The 13311-nt window shown below is 42.6% G+C and overlaps 2 long non-coding RNA genes across 2 annotated transcripts in view; both read left to right on the top strand.

Annotated features, from left to right (window-relative positions):
• The window catches only part of LOC132668758 (uncharacterized), an 84309-nt gene that overhangs the window by 883 nt on the left and 70115 nt on the right, over window positions 1-13311 (top strand). The gene's annotated exons all lie outside the window — the stretch shown is intronic.
• LOC132668759 (uncharacterized) lies at window positions 51-7014 on the top strand. Its single transcript, XR_009605777.2, has 2 exons — window positions 51-418; window positions 6376-7014. It is a non-coding gene; the product is annotated as an uncharacterized LOC132668759 (long non-coding RNA).

Genomic DNA, 13311 nt, shown 5'->3' with positions numbered 1-13311 from the left:
AGGCTCTCCCACGCACCGGATGGCGCAGGTAGGCAGTGCGTGATCAAGCAGTGGTGACCAATCGGGATACGCAGGCGTACACGTGCACAGGCCGCTTATTGGCTGGAGCAAGGCACAGTCCTGGGGCAGTGACCAATAGTAAGGCGGTGCGCCCATGTGGACAGATAGTGGGAAACAATATTTGTTAGGGAGGGGGCGGAACCGGGAATCTCCGGCTCGCAGAGAGTCAGTCGTTCCCATGGTTACGAACGGGGGCGGGGTTTCTGGCAGCAAGGGGGAGTGTTTGCAGAAGTCGTAGGGTTCGCTCTGGAATATGAAGTTGCGGCTCCAACTGGCGTGTATTTATGATTTAATCTGGATTTAATACTCGTGGGGGAAAGACGTGCCCTGGAAAATGGAACTCAGCAATAATTCTCTTGTGAGCTTTGGGGGGAGGGGCTGCCTGGAAATTTAGTGGCTAACTTGGCAACTACTAACCTCCAGGTTTTGGAGCCCCGCCTGTCCCGGGTTTTGGAATTCCCAGCCTGAGAAAGAGCCTGTAAACTGGAAGAATGCGGGCTGTAGAAAGAAGGGTGTAGTTGTCAACCTGGTACAACCCCTAAGGAGTTCTGGGCTCACGGCCTTTCTAAGCAGGGAATAGCCAGAACACTGATTCTTCCTGCTATAAGTAAGATCATGAATCAGGTTGTTTCTATATAATATATGCTACCCAAGTTTCTGCTCCACCCGAAAGGATTTCCTCCTGACCTCCGTGTCACAGTCCAGAAAATTTCTAGTTGCTTTGATGACTTGTTCTCCACACCTACGGCTCCTTTCGCCTGTCCTCGTTTCAGTTTGTCCTTTAATGCTCCATTCCTTCTCTAGTCTCAATTTTGTTTTACCATCTAGCTTAGCTGACACTATCTGGCCATTTTCTAACCCTTTTAAGTTCTTCTCTTACTAAATTTCCAAGTTTGTGAGCTGTTATCACAGATTGATCTTGTACTGAGATTTAAAACCTTTCCTGAAGTAGCACTTCCTTCCTCCCTCACTCCCTCCCTTCCTCTGTTTCTCTTTCTCTTTCTCCTTCTCTTTCTCTTTCTTTTTCTTTCTTTCTTTCTTTTTCCTCTCTCCCTCCTTTTTCTTCTCTTCTCTTTTCTTTCTTCCCTCCTTCCCTCCCTTTTTAACTTCCTTCTTTCCTTTCTTCCAAAAGAAAGTTTGCTTTACTGCTTTCTTTGAGCTTAAATTGTAATGTGGAACTTTACTAAGGCTTTGCAATTTCAAAGTGTCTTTATCACTTCTCAAAGAAAGCAGGAAAGGACACAAATCTCTGTATAAAGTTCTGAAATAGCTGTTATTTTCTGATCATTTTATGTAGAAGAGTCCTCAACATGCAATTATTTGGCCGCTTTTCTTTATAACACAACCTGACCTTATATACTTATTTGCATATTGTTTATCACCCCTGTTTGAAGCACAGAACTTGTTCTCCTCATTGTTGTACCTCTAGCACCTAACAGAGTTTAGGACACAATCAGCACGCAATAAATGTTTGTTGACTTGATTGAATGAATGAATCCTAACTCATACAGTATTTTTTGGCTCTGCAATAAATGTATAGTACTCTGCCTCTTACTCTAGTCGTCTTCATCCTCTCTAGGCAGAGAAGCCATCTCTCTCCCTTCCAAAATAAGTGGCTGAGAAAGGGGGAAAGAATAGGGCCCTAACAGTTCTCAAAAGGCAGAAGTGCACGTGTGACATTCTGTGCTGAAAAAGATCAGGCTCCCTTTGCTCATTTGTCAGTTAATAATACTTTGAGTACAGGTAGCAGAATGCATGGCCAAACATTGGCTTAAACAATAAGTATATTTCTTGTGTACTAGACCAGAAGTCCAGTAGCAGGAGCTCTCAAGGTTGGTTCATCAGACCCCTCTTATCTTTCTCCACTGCCATATTCAGCTCCCTTCCTGGTGGCAGTGGTTACCACAGCTCTAAGTATCCCAAGGCAGAATTTCAAAAGTAAAGTGAGGGAGTCCACACTGGAGAAAAAAAAAAAAAAAGTAGGTTTTATTTTTTCCCTTCTCATCCTCTCTCTCTTCTCTTGGAAAAAAAAAATCTATTTCCTAGATGCCCCAATAGACCCTCTTACATGTTGGCGAAAACTGACTCATCAACTCACAAAAGGAAATGAGATTTTTACAATTCACTCAGACCAGTGATTTTTCTCTGGGGTTAAACAGAATCAGAGCTCTGTTAGCAAATGGCTGTTGAGTGGGCGATCAGAGCCATTTGACTGGCTTCAGTGGGCCTGGCCATGTTTGTGGTAGAGTAGAGCCACCTCAGCCAAACCTTAAAAAAGGAAGGTATTAAAACAAGAAATATTCTACAACTAGGCAGATGGTAATGCATTTGGTGACCCACCTCATTCACAGATAAAATTCCATTTTTGTTGCGCATATGTTATTATGACTATTCAAGTTCAGCTAACATTAATATAGCAGCATATAGCATATTAAAAAGTAAAAAATCCAATCTGATAGTCTCTGTCATTTAATTTATGTGTTTAGACCATTTACATGCAATGTAATCTTTGATATTGTTGGTTTTAGATGTATCATCTTATTATTTGCTTGATTTGTGCCTCTCTTGTGTGCATGTGTGTTTCTCTGTTCCTGCTTTCCTGCTTTCTTTTTAATTATTTGAATGTCTTTTAGTAATCCATTTAAATTTATCTATCAATTTTCAGACTCTAACTCTTTGTAGTATTTTTTAAGCAGTTTCTCTAGGGATTACCATGCCCCTTTATGTCATAGTTGGCATTTATATTACATCCACATATACTGATAACTCTACTAGACAATGTTTACATTTTTGCTTCAGATAGTTATACATATTTTAAACAATGCAAGACAAAAATAGTCTGTTACAATTACCCAAATAGTTATCATTTCTGTTGCTCTTTCTTTTTTTTTTTAATGTTTACTTATTTTTGAGAGAGAGGGAGTCAGAGCATGGGCTGGGGAGGGGTAGAGAGAAAGAAGAAGACACAGAATCCAAAGCAGGCTCCAGGCTCTGAGCTGTCAAGGCAGAGCCCGACATGGGGTTTGAATCCACAAACTGTGAGATCGTGGCCTGAACTGAAGCCAGAAGCTCAACCAGCTGAGCCACCCAGGCTCCCCTGTAGCACTTTCTTTATTCTGAAGTTCTAAACTCTCTAGGAACATCCTACGTTGAAGAATTTTCTTTAACATTTGTTTTAGAGAAGGCCTGTTAGGAATGAGTTTCATTATGACATTATTACTGAAAGACGTGCGTGCTGCGTATTGAATCCTGAGTTGGAAGTTCTTTTCTTTTCACATTTTACAGATGTTATTCCATTGTCTTTTGAGAAGTTTGGTTTCTAATGAGAAACCAAGCAGTCATTGAGTTGTTTTTCCTATATATATATAATGGGTTATTATTTTTTCTGTCTGCTTTCAATATTTTTTCTTTATCTTTTCTTTTCATAAATTTGATGAGTTGGTTTCCTTTGAGTTGATTTTGTGTGGAGTTCTTACGGCTGTATATTCATGTCTTGAACCAAATTTATGTTTTCTGCCATTATGTCTTCAGATTTTTTTTCTGTACCAATCTCTTTGTCCCTTTCTTTTGGGACTTAAATATCATGAATACTAGATATTTCCGATACTGTCCCATGAGACCTTGAGACTCTGAGTTTTCACTTTCTTTTCCCTCTCTGTTGGAGAAATTGGGTAAATTCTATTGATCTGTTTGGAAGTTCACTGACTCTTTTCTTTTTTCTTTTTTTAAATGTTTATTTATTTTTGAGACAGAGAGAGACAGAGCATGAACAGGGGAGGGGCAGAGAGAGAGAGGGAGACACAGAATTGGAAGCAGGCTCCAGGCTCTGAGCCATCAGCCCAGAGCCCGACGCGGGGCTCGAACTCACGGACAGCGAGATCGTGACCTGAGCTGAAGTCAGACGCTTAACCGACTGAGCCACCCAGGCGCCCCACACTGACTCTTTTCTTTGTCACCTTCATTGTGTTTTTGATATCATCCAATGAATTTTTTATTTCAGATATCCTATTTTTCAGTTTCTGTTTCTATGTAAAGATTATCTTTCCATTCATAATGAGTGTCTACCTTTATCTCTTTGAGTATGACTATAATAGTTGTTTAAAGGTCTTTGAAAAAAAAATTGGTACCTGGGTAATCTTGAGCTTGACATCTGATTGTCTACTTCCTTGAGAATCAGTCACACTTTCCAGTTTTCTGTATGTTTAGGAACTTTAGATTATATCTTAGACATTTTGAATATTACATTATGTTATTTAAAAAAAATTAACATTTGTTTATTTATTTATTTTCGAGAGGCAGAGAGAGACAGAGCACAAACAGGGGAGGGGCAGAGAGAGAGGGAGACACAGAATCTAAAGCAGGCTCCAGGCTCTGAGCTGTCAGCACAGAACCCAACACAGGGCTTGAACCCATGAACCATGAGATCATGGAGCCAAAGTTGAATGCTCAACTGACTGAGCCACTCAGGTGCCCCACATATTACGTTGTGTTAAAATCCTCTGGAGACTGTCCGCCATTTTCATTTAATGGGCAGTGAACCCGGGTATGTTCAGCCTCTTCTGGACTCACCTTCTGTGGGCAGATTTTCCAATGTCAGTTAATTTCTCAAACCCTTTGCTCTCCAGCCGTGGGTCTTTTCTCCATGTGAGCAACTCAGAATGAGCCCAGAACTTGTGTCAGGTCATGCACAGAATTAAGGGCTACTCTTCTCCACTTCTTTCCTCTCCATCGTTTGTCCCATTTTCTATGGCTTCTGGGGGCCCCTTTCCTCTGGAGAGAAATTTACTGTTTCTCTAGAAGTGTTAGCCACACATGCTGCTAAGTAGTTTTCTGCAATTGGAATTACTCTCAAGGCAAAGCAGTGAGGAAAAAAACGAGAAAAAACATGGGGATTTCCCTAAACTCCAGACCTCAGGGTGCTCTTTTCCCATTTTCTGTAGCCAGAAAGCCAAGTTTTCTCCTTAGGTTTTAGATGGTGCCAATATGACTAACTTATTGTAGCCCCAGCACCAGAGCCTGCTCTTAGGGCAGAGCAGAAGAAAACAGAGAAAAAAAAAAAAAGAAAAAAGAAACAAATGTATGTGAATCCATACTGACATAAGTAAATGATTACATAAATAAATAAATGGAGGAGAAAAGACAAATCTTCCTTATGGAAGAATTCCCAGTAAGTGATGTAGATTCTCTTCGTTCTCTCCTTGATTTTGCACCAGACTTAGCGATTTGTCTCCAATCCAGAAAACACTATTTCAGCCAGATGGACATCATCAGTTATAAATTATGTTGATAGCGTGTCCCTCTGATAGGATATCCCGAAAGCAGCACATCACTTCTTTTGATATTCTTTACCCTAACCCATAACTCCAGTCTAAGCATGAGCAAAAGACCAGCACCCTCAGTTTGAGGGACATTTTCCAAAACACCTGACACGTACTGCTCAGAACTCACAAGGCCATAAAAAGAAGAAAAGACTAAGAGACTTTCAGACATGAGACTAAATGCAGTATGGTTCCCTGGATTGTAACTTGGGACAGAAGGACATTAGTGGAAAAAACAGTGAATCCAAATAAAGTGTGGAGTTTAGTAATAGTAATAGACAGGTAATGATAAATGGTAACTGTACCCATTAATAGTTTCTTAGTTTTAAAAAATGGACCATGGTAATGTAAGATGTTAACAAGGACCAAGTTCAGACCCAAGGTATTCTCTGTTCATGACAGTGCCCTTCATTATCATGGTTAAAGGGCAAAGGGAAAGGAAGGAAGGGAAGAGGATGGAAGAGAAGGGAAGAAGAAAAGTGATTATTTTATTTTTTAAAAAAATTTTTAATGTTTGTGTGTGTGTGAGAGAGAGAGAGAGACAGATAGAGTGTGAGCAGGGGAGGGGCAGAGAGAGAGGGAGACACAGAATCCAAAGCAGGCTCCAGCCCCTGAGCTGTCAGCACAGAGCCCGACGCAGGGCTTGAACTCATGAACCGTGAGATCATGACCTGAGCCGAAGTCAGACGCTTAACCAACTGAGCCACCCAGGCGCCCCGAAAAGTGATTATTTTAATAAGAGGAAAGAACAGATGTTCACCATGCCCCATTTGGGGTCCCTACCATCACAGTATGCTCGCTGTTGACACAGGGGTGCCCCTCTCTGGGTTAGCAGTACCTTCCTGGAAATGGGTAGCACTGTATCTGGAGCACCTTGTCTATCCCCAGGCCTAAAGTGATGTTCCAACTTCTTTCAAAACTGATTTGTGGCAGCTGCCGAGGAAATAACTGAAATGAGCTTTTTTTTTTTTTTCTTTTTTCTTTTTTTAACTTGAAGGAAAGTTTGAAGGGAGAAAACGTATGTGAGAAAAGAGAACTGAGGACGGGAAACAAGAGAAAACAAAATACAACCAAAAAAAGAAATACTGGGGACAAATTTGCTTGACGCTCCCATTTGATGGAGAGGCAGGACCCTTTTGCTAAAGATACCTTATTCTGAATAGCAGAAAGGTCTGCCTTCTTCCTGCATGGCTCACACATGCATAATGCAGGTGAATTGTGACAGCAACAGAAGAAGCACGTCAAGGAAGTGTTTCCTGAGACTGAACTGATAGATTACGGTTCCATTACTGAAACCGAACAGGCAAACATGAGAACAAGACACACAAGATAAGTAACAATTAAGGATCTTAAATAAATATGATGAGATCCGTATTAAACGCCGAGTCAATGGGAAGAGCTGGTCTGTGACCAAACATCATCTGTTCTACATAATTGCCCTTTACCATTCTGTTGCCCCACAAGCGTCTGCCCTGATGGATATTGCCACTTGGTAACTGACTAGGACGGATTCCACAAAACACCTTCTTGCAACTATTTGGGGGCTCATGAGGAATTCTAATTGGATTAAATAATAAAATCAATGGAAATCATAAAGCTTTCCTATAGTGTAAATTATAAAAAGTTAAAAAAATCACTTTATGAGTCAAGTCTGTTTCCCAGTGGATTCACGCAGAGAGCATGTGAGGGTAGGAGCGCCCCGTGCTCCTGTTTTGGTCCCATTCAGACCCTTCTTCTCTGGTCCGAAGCCCTACCCACCAGTTCCCAGCTTAGTATTTACATTTGCAAGCCTATGTAGCATTTATATAGCTCTATATGTTTGTTCTCCACACGTATGCACGAATGCGTAAAATCACACTGTAGTCATGGGCTCTGCTCCTGGGTTTTCTTCACTTCAGCGTATGCTGAAGCCTGTTTTATCAGGACGTAAAGGTCTGCCTCGTAGGTTTTATGAATAACAGAGGATTTCATGGTGCGACTACGCCATTGTTTGTATCATCACAGCTCACTAATAGGCATTTGTGTTCCTTCAGATTCGGAGCTGTTAGTAATAGTTTTACACACACCCTTCTGTAAGCCTCTGCACAATTATTTCCCCTAGAAAGAAACCCTACAGTGTGATTCCTGGGTCAAAGGATATGTCACTCACTAGATACTGCCAAATTGCCCTCCAAAAAGATTGTACCCTCATCATCCGTGTGTGGGATCACTTTCGTCTTGCCAACATTGGATAAAACCAGCCCAAGATGTTTGCCTATCAGTTGGGTGGAAAGTAGTATTTCATTGGGGTTTAAATGTACCTTTATATGAATATGAGTGAGAATGAACATATTTTCATAGGGCATGCTATTCTATAAAATGGCAGTTCATCTTTCTTGCTCTTTTGAAGGTCCTCCCTTTACCAGGATTATGAAGACTTCACCTGTATTTTCTCCTTTTGTTACATTTTTTTTTTTTTACCTTAAGCTCTTTACCTTTGAGTATCTTGTGGAGAAAAGTAATCGTTTTTTCCCTCAAAGAGATAGCTAATTCCTCCAGCATAATGTATTGTTATTTATTTCCTTTTCCTACTATATGGAATATTCATTTTTATCACATAGTGAATTGACATAAATTTATCAGCCTTTTTTAAAAAAATTATTCTCCTTTGTATTGCCCTGTTGTCTGTTCATACTCCTAAACATTTTTGTTTATTTCAGGGTTTTCTATAGTAAGTTTTGATAACTAGCAAGTGGGGCAAATATCACTTCGTTCTGTCCTTTACACATTATATTTTAGCTTAAAACACTTTTTTTAAGTTCGTTTATTTTGAGAGAGAGAGAGAAAGAGCATGCACGTGTGAGTGGGGGTGGGGGGCAGAGAGAGAGGAGAGAGAGAATTACAAGCAGGCTCCACATGCTGTCATGCAAAGCCCCATGTGGGGCTCGAATCCACAAACTGAGATCATGACCTGAGCTGAAATCAAGAGTCAGATGCTTAACTGACTGAGCCACCCAGTCGTCCTATTTTGGCTATTTTGTACACATTTTATCTTCCTGGAGAAATTTTAGGACTAACTTGTCAGGTTTTCGTCAAAAAACTTGGACATTTGATTGGAATAACATTGGGAAAAGATTGAATTTATCAGTTAAGTTGTAAAGGATTAGCATTTATAAATATTGAGTTTTCACATGCAAGTGCTTATGTGTTCTTCAATAAAATTGTATCTCTTTCTTCCTCTGGTCTCTCCTATTTCTGGTGAGGTTGATTTTTATGTATTTTCCCTGCTATTTTGACATAAATGGGATTTTTTTTTTCCCTCCTGGACATTTTCAGATTGGTTCCTGCTAGTGTATAGGAAGGCTGTGTCTATCTTCTCCTGGACCTCAGCGCTCAGCGGGCTGTCTCCATCTGTTAGATTACAGAGCTTATGAAGCCTTCCAAGGTTTTTTCAAAGGTCAGGTTGGTCACAGGAAAATGGGGTAAATAAGGCATAATGGTATAAAAATGATAAATTCTTTCACATATTCCAGGTGTCATTTTCCCTGTGTCGTTCGGACCACGTGGGTTTCCAAGGGGAACACAGTATCGGGTGAGGCAGGGAAACCTTCCAGCTTCCCACGTCACATGTCAAGATAGTGGGCCCCTTGACCTTTGGCATTGGCTCCACGGCCCCACAAGAAGTGGGGCTTCTTGTGTGCTGGACATTCGGAGGCACGTGGAGAGCTGATCTCTGCCTCATGTGAAGGCCACAGGGGCAGAAAAAAGACTAGGGACTTTTGTTCTTAGGTTCAAACCATACTACCAGCACTGGCTCTGTAAAATTGAGGAAGGGACTCCGTTCTCTGGGCTTCAGATGTTAATGCCTTCCTTGCTGTACATCTCTCGTGTTAAACGGACCATTCTGTGCCCAGTAAATGGTTGCCCTCGTTGTTGTTCTTGAGGTGATGGTGGTGGAGATGGGCTTTGAGTCTGACAGGCCTGGTTTTGAGCCCTGGCTCTGCCACTTCCTGATGGCATGAGCAGGGACAAGGTCTTTGGATTTCTTAAGCTCCAGTTTCCTCAGAGTCGGTTGGTCTCGTCACAGCGTAAGGATTCGGTGAGAAGACGTATGTGGTAGTTCTCTGTGAGCTGCCACATTTCACGTAACCGTAGCCGGTAATGTCATTTCTGTCATTTTTCCACCTTTGGGCAAGAAAAAAAGTTCTCGCGGAGATGTTAAGAAGAATTGTATTTTTTTAGCTCACTTTAAAAAAAAAAAAACATTTGGAAGTATAATCGTTAAAGGGAGCTTCAAATATCACTTGTGTCCTGTGAAGAATTTTAGGGTTTTGAATGACTGGATTTGTATAAGTTTTAAACATGTTCTCAACCGGGCCGTTTTCCATAAATACATGGAATGAGGATCCCAGGTAATGATCCGAACCATTCGCTCAAAACCTAACGTCTAACTTCTCTCACAAAGCTGAGCATCGGAGGACACTGCTTTTCGAAGGCATAATGAGGCCAGTTTACAACCTTGTACCTCGAGCCACACCATCATGGATTTTTTGGGGAAACAGTGGTGTCTCAGTTCCATTGGGCCCAATATACTTTCAGTGTCATTAGCAGAGTCAAAATACTCCATTGCATTTATTCATTGAACTTAGGCTAGCATAGAGAGAGGTAGTTCGATTATTGTAAATAGAGAAATCAATTGATTACCACAAATTTTGAGTTGGGGTCAGAAGTTCTTTAAAATTGGACACAGTGGGTTGTGGTGTGAGAACTAACATTTCATGGAAGGAGACCTATTGCCCAGGCTCTGTTTTTATAGATTCTGCATCCAAACAGTGGCTGATTTACACATTCTAGAGGACAGGCCAGATGCTAACCAGCCACCAAGATGTGGCCACCATGTATCTATCTGTTCCCGAAAAAAACTGAAGAGTGTTTTGTGAATGTTTCTAGGGTGCCTGAGGGGCTCAGTCTTTTGGGTGTCTGACTTCGGCTTGGGTCATGATCTCACGGTTCATGGGTTTGAGCCCCACGTCGGGCTCTGTGCTGATGGCTCAGAGATTGGAGCCTGCTTCAGATTCTGTGTCTCCCTCTCTCTCTGCTCCTCCCCTGCACTCTGTCTCTCTCTCAAGTATAAATAAACATTAAAAAAATTTTTCTTTTAGAAGTAATGAATGTTTCCAGGTGGCAGTTTAAGACTGCCAATTACATAATGCATCAGATTTGTTGTCAATATCCACAAGATTTCAATTTACTATTCAATGATTTTCAAAGAAGTAACTTACTTTAAGCATTGACTGGAAAAAATCCACCTCTTCAAATGCATATGGAAATGATATGCCCATATGGATCAGAGGTTGATTTACAGGCAGGCAGCTTGGAGATACTGACTCTTGTTTACTAAACACCAAGTGGCTCACCTGGTTTTTCACACCCACAAGTGGTGAAAGGCACTGTGAGTGAGGTCAGAGGCATGTCCCCACCCTGAGAAAGACCTTTGTCCTTGATGGAAAGGTGGCAGAGGTGAAGATTCCCAGTTTATTGGCAGGAGTTTATTAAACTTGGGTTTTATTAGTGTCCCTCCCCCCAACCCCCAAGGTTTCATGCTTAGGACACAGAATTGTATTCACGGGAGAGATATGAATAGACGATATTCATCTCATAATGCCCAGACTTGGGCACACCTGCTTTCTGTACAGAGGAGAAGCTGAGAGGGACAGTGGAAAGTAGAGTAGTGATCACTGCCTAGCCCAGACCCAGTTCAGGGCAGAAGCACCCCAGAGCAGTGGCTCTGAGCCTGGGTTCTGAGCACTTTTAGAATCACCTGGAGAGCTTTAAACAATACAGATGCTTGGGCTCCACTCTGATCGACTGAATCCCAGCCTCTGATCTGGGCACTAGTGTTTATTACGAGCTCTCTAGCTACTTTCCAACTTAAATAGCATGTCTGGAGTGAGGACCATTCATTGTCTCAAAGACGAGTTAGTTCTCATCGATCCCAACCAATGGAAAACAAAGCAACCTGGTAATCCTTATGTATTTAGACATTGGTGCTATGAAGGTTTAAAGTTATAGATTAAAAAAAAAAAAAGGCATGGACGGTGTGGGTTCTTCACCTGAGGTCCATGAGATCCTAGGGGTTTCTTAACCCCCTGATATTGTGTGCCAAGCTTTGAGCATATGTCGGTCTCTGTATTCGAGGCATGGAGAGACTTGGAGAAAGGGTTCATGCTTTTCAGAGGCTTCCCAAAGGGAAGCCACAGATGGGTAATATTTTAGGAGCTGCGGAGGGAAAAAGCACCTTCATGAAATTCATGCCCACACAGACACACACACACCACACAAGTTTGAAGAAAGAAAACCTGCAGGTGGGAGGGTCCTGAGTGCTTCCGCAAACTTTCACTTTTCTCCCATTGTTCCCCGCTCTCTAACTGCCCTGGTGATCAGTTCCTGGTGCCTACAGCTGTTCCCACCTAACGATTCTTGGCCCCGAGAACTCACTTCCCTGAGTGAGTTCGATCTTCTCAAAACTACAAACGAAGAAGTAGAGTAAATAATCAAGATGAGCAAACAAGGAAGGAAATAATAGGTCAGATAGAGAGTCTCTTTCTCTCTTTTTAAGAGACATTTCAGATGGAGAGTCTTTTAATTCTTACTATGCTCATGCTCCAGATTTCTGTTCCACTTCCCATACATCTTAACTGGCTTCCCCCCAGTCCTCCATTTCCACTTGGCCGGGACCCTCTTACTCCTGGCTACATGGGAACGTTCTCATGAGCCAAAAGTCTCTGGCAGATCGGTGAGACACGGTGATAGTTTCTGAAATGTGAGACATGCTTCATGCCTTCGGCAGCTTTCCACTTCAGTCTGTTTTCCGAGCAAAAATGGTTTGAGCTCACCCGCCGATTCCTACCGGTTGATAAGGGATTCTTAGCGCAACTTCCTAAACTGAAAGATGCACATGAATCCATGGCTTTCTGGCCGAAGTGCAGATTCTGATTCCCTCTGAGAAACCCGTGCAAGTAGACAGAGCCTCGAGGCTTCTGTTGGGAAGGACTCTGAGGCGGGGACCCTTTGGCCATGTCTGCCAGAGGGCTGGGGATCTGACAGAGTGGATGGCACCTTCCGGTTCAGGTTATCAGCCCTGCGCCCACCTAGAACATTCTGTAGTTGCCGCAGATAATGCCATCCCAGCGGGGCTCTGTGCTTCCCCTCTCATTGCTGAGCTCATTCCTTCCTTTAGCTTAGGAAGATGGCATTATCCCTACAAGCAAGGAACAGCTCACCTTACATCGCAGCCAGAGAGCCCATCTCAGCAGCTCTTTGCAAGCTCACTCCCTTCTGCTGATTGGACGGGTTTGGGGAGTTTCTGCTGCCCCGCAGCCCTCGAGGTATGACCAGAGCCCCGGTGTTCCATGAGCATCAGTCTGCAGCCCTTTCAGCTGTCCCATTTCTTGCCCCCATCCAGTGTCCCGTTTCATGCCCCCATCCAGGCACCTGTTCTTGTTCTCCGCTGGGTGTGGAGCCTAGGCCTGAACCCTAGATGCCTTCTTGCCTCCCTTCTCCTGAGGCCTGCTTCTGATGCCGCTGGTCCAGCCCAGATGGAGTGTGAGGGGGCAATGCAGACTGCACATGAACATAGACACTGGGACACGACATCTTGCCCCATTTTCCCAGACGGTTGCCCCTGGGGCCGATGCCAATCCTGTCTGCACCAGCCTTCGTTCTGCTGCTTTGACTCGGTGAGTCAAACGTCCCTGGGTCTTGCTGTTCCAACCCTGGAAGCTGCTGGCGTGTTAAAGGATTGCTATTGCTAGTAGTAGGAGTAATAATTAAAACAAAAAAACAAAAAAGCCAACCAGTAGCAATTAGCATCGATTAAGTGCTTCCTATGTTGTAAGCTCTGGACTAAGCATATCACATTTGTTGTTGCATTTAATTCTCAACAAAACCCTAT

Source organism: Panthera onca, chromosome B3 (genome assembly GCF_046562875.1).
Source record: "Panthera onca isolate mPanOnc1 chromosome B3, mPanOnc1 haplotype 2, whole genome shotgun sequence".
Classification (NCBI taxonomy): domain Eukaryota; kingdom Metazoa; phylum Chordata; class Mammalia; order Carnivora; family Felidae; genus Panthera; species Panthera onca.
The sequence above is the reverse complement of the archived record's forward strand: the minus strand, read 5'-3'. Positions and strand labels throughout refer to the sequence as shown.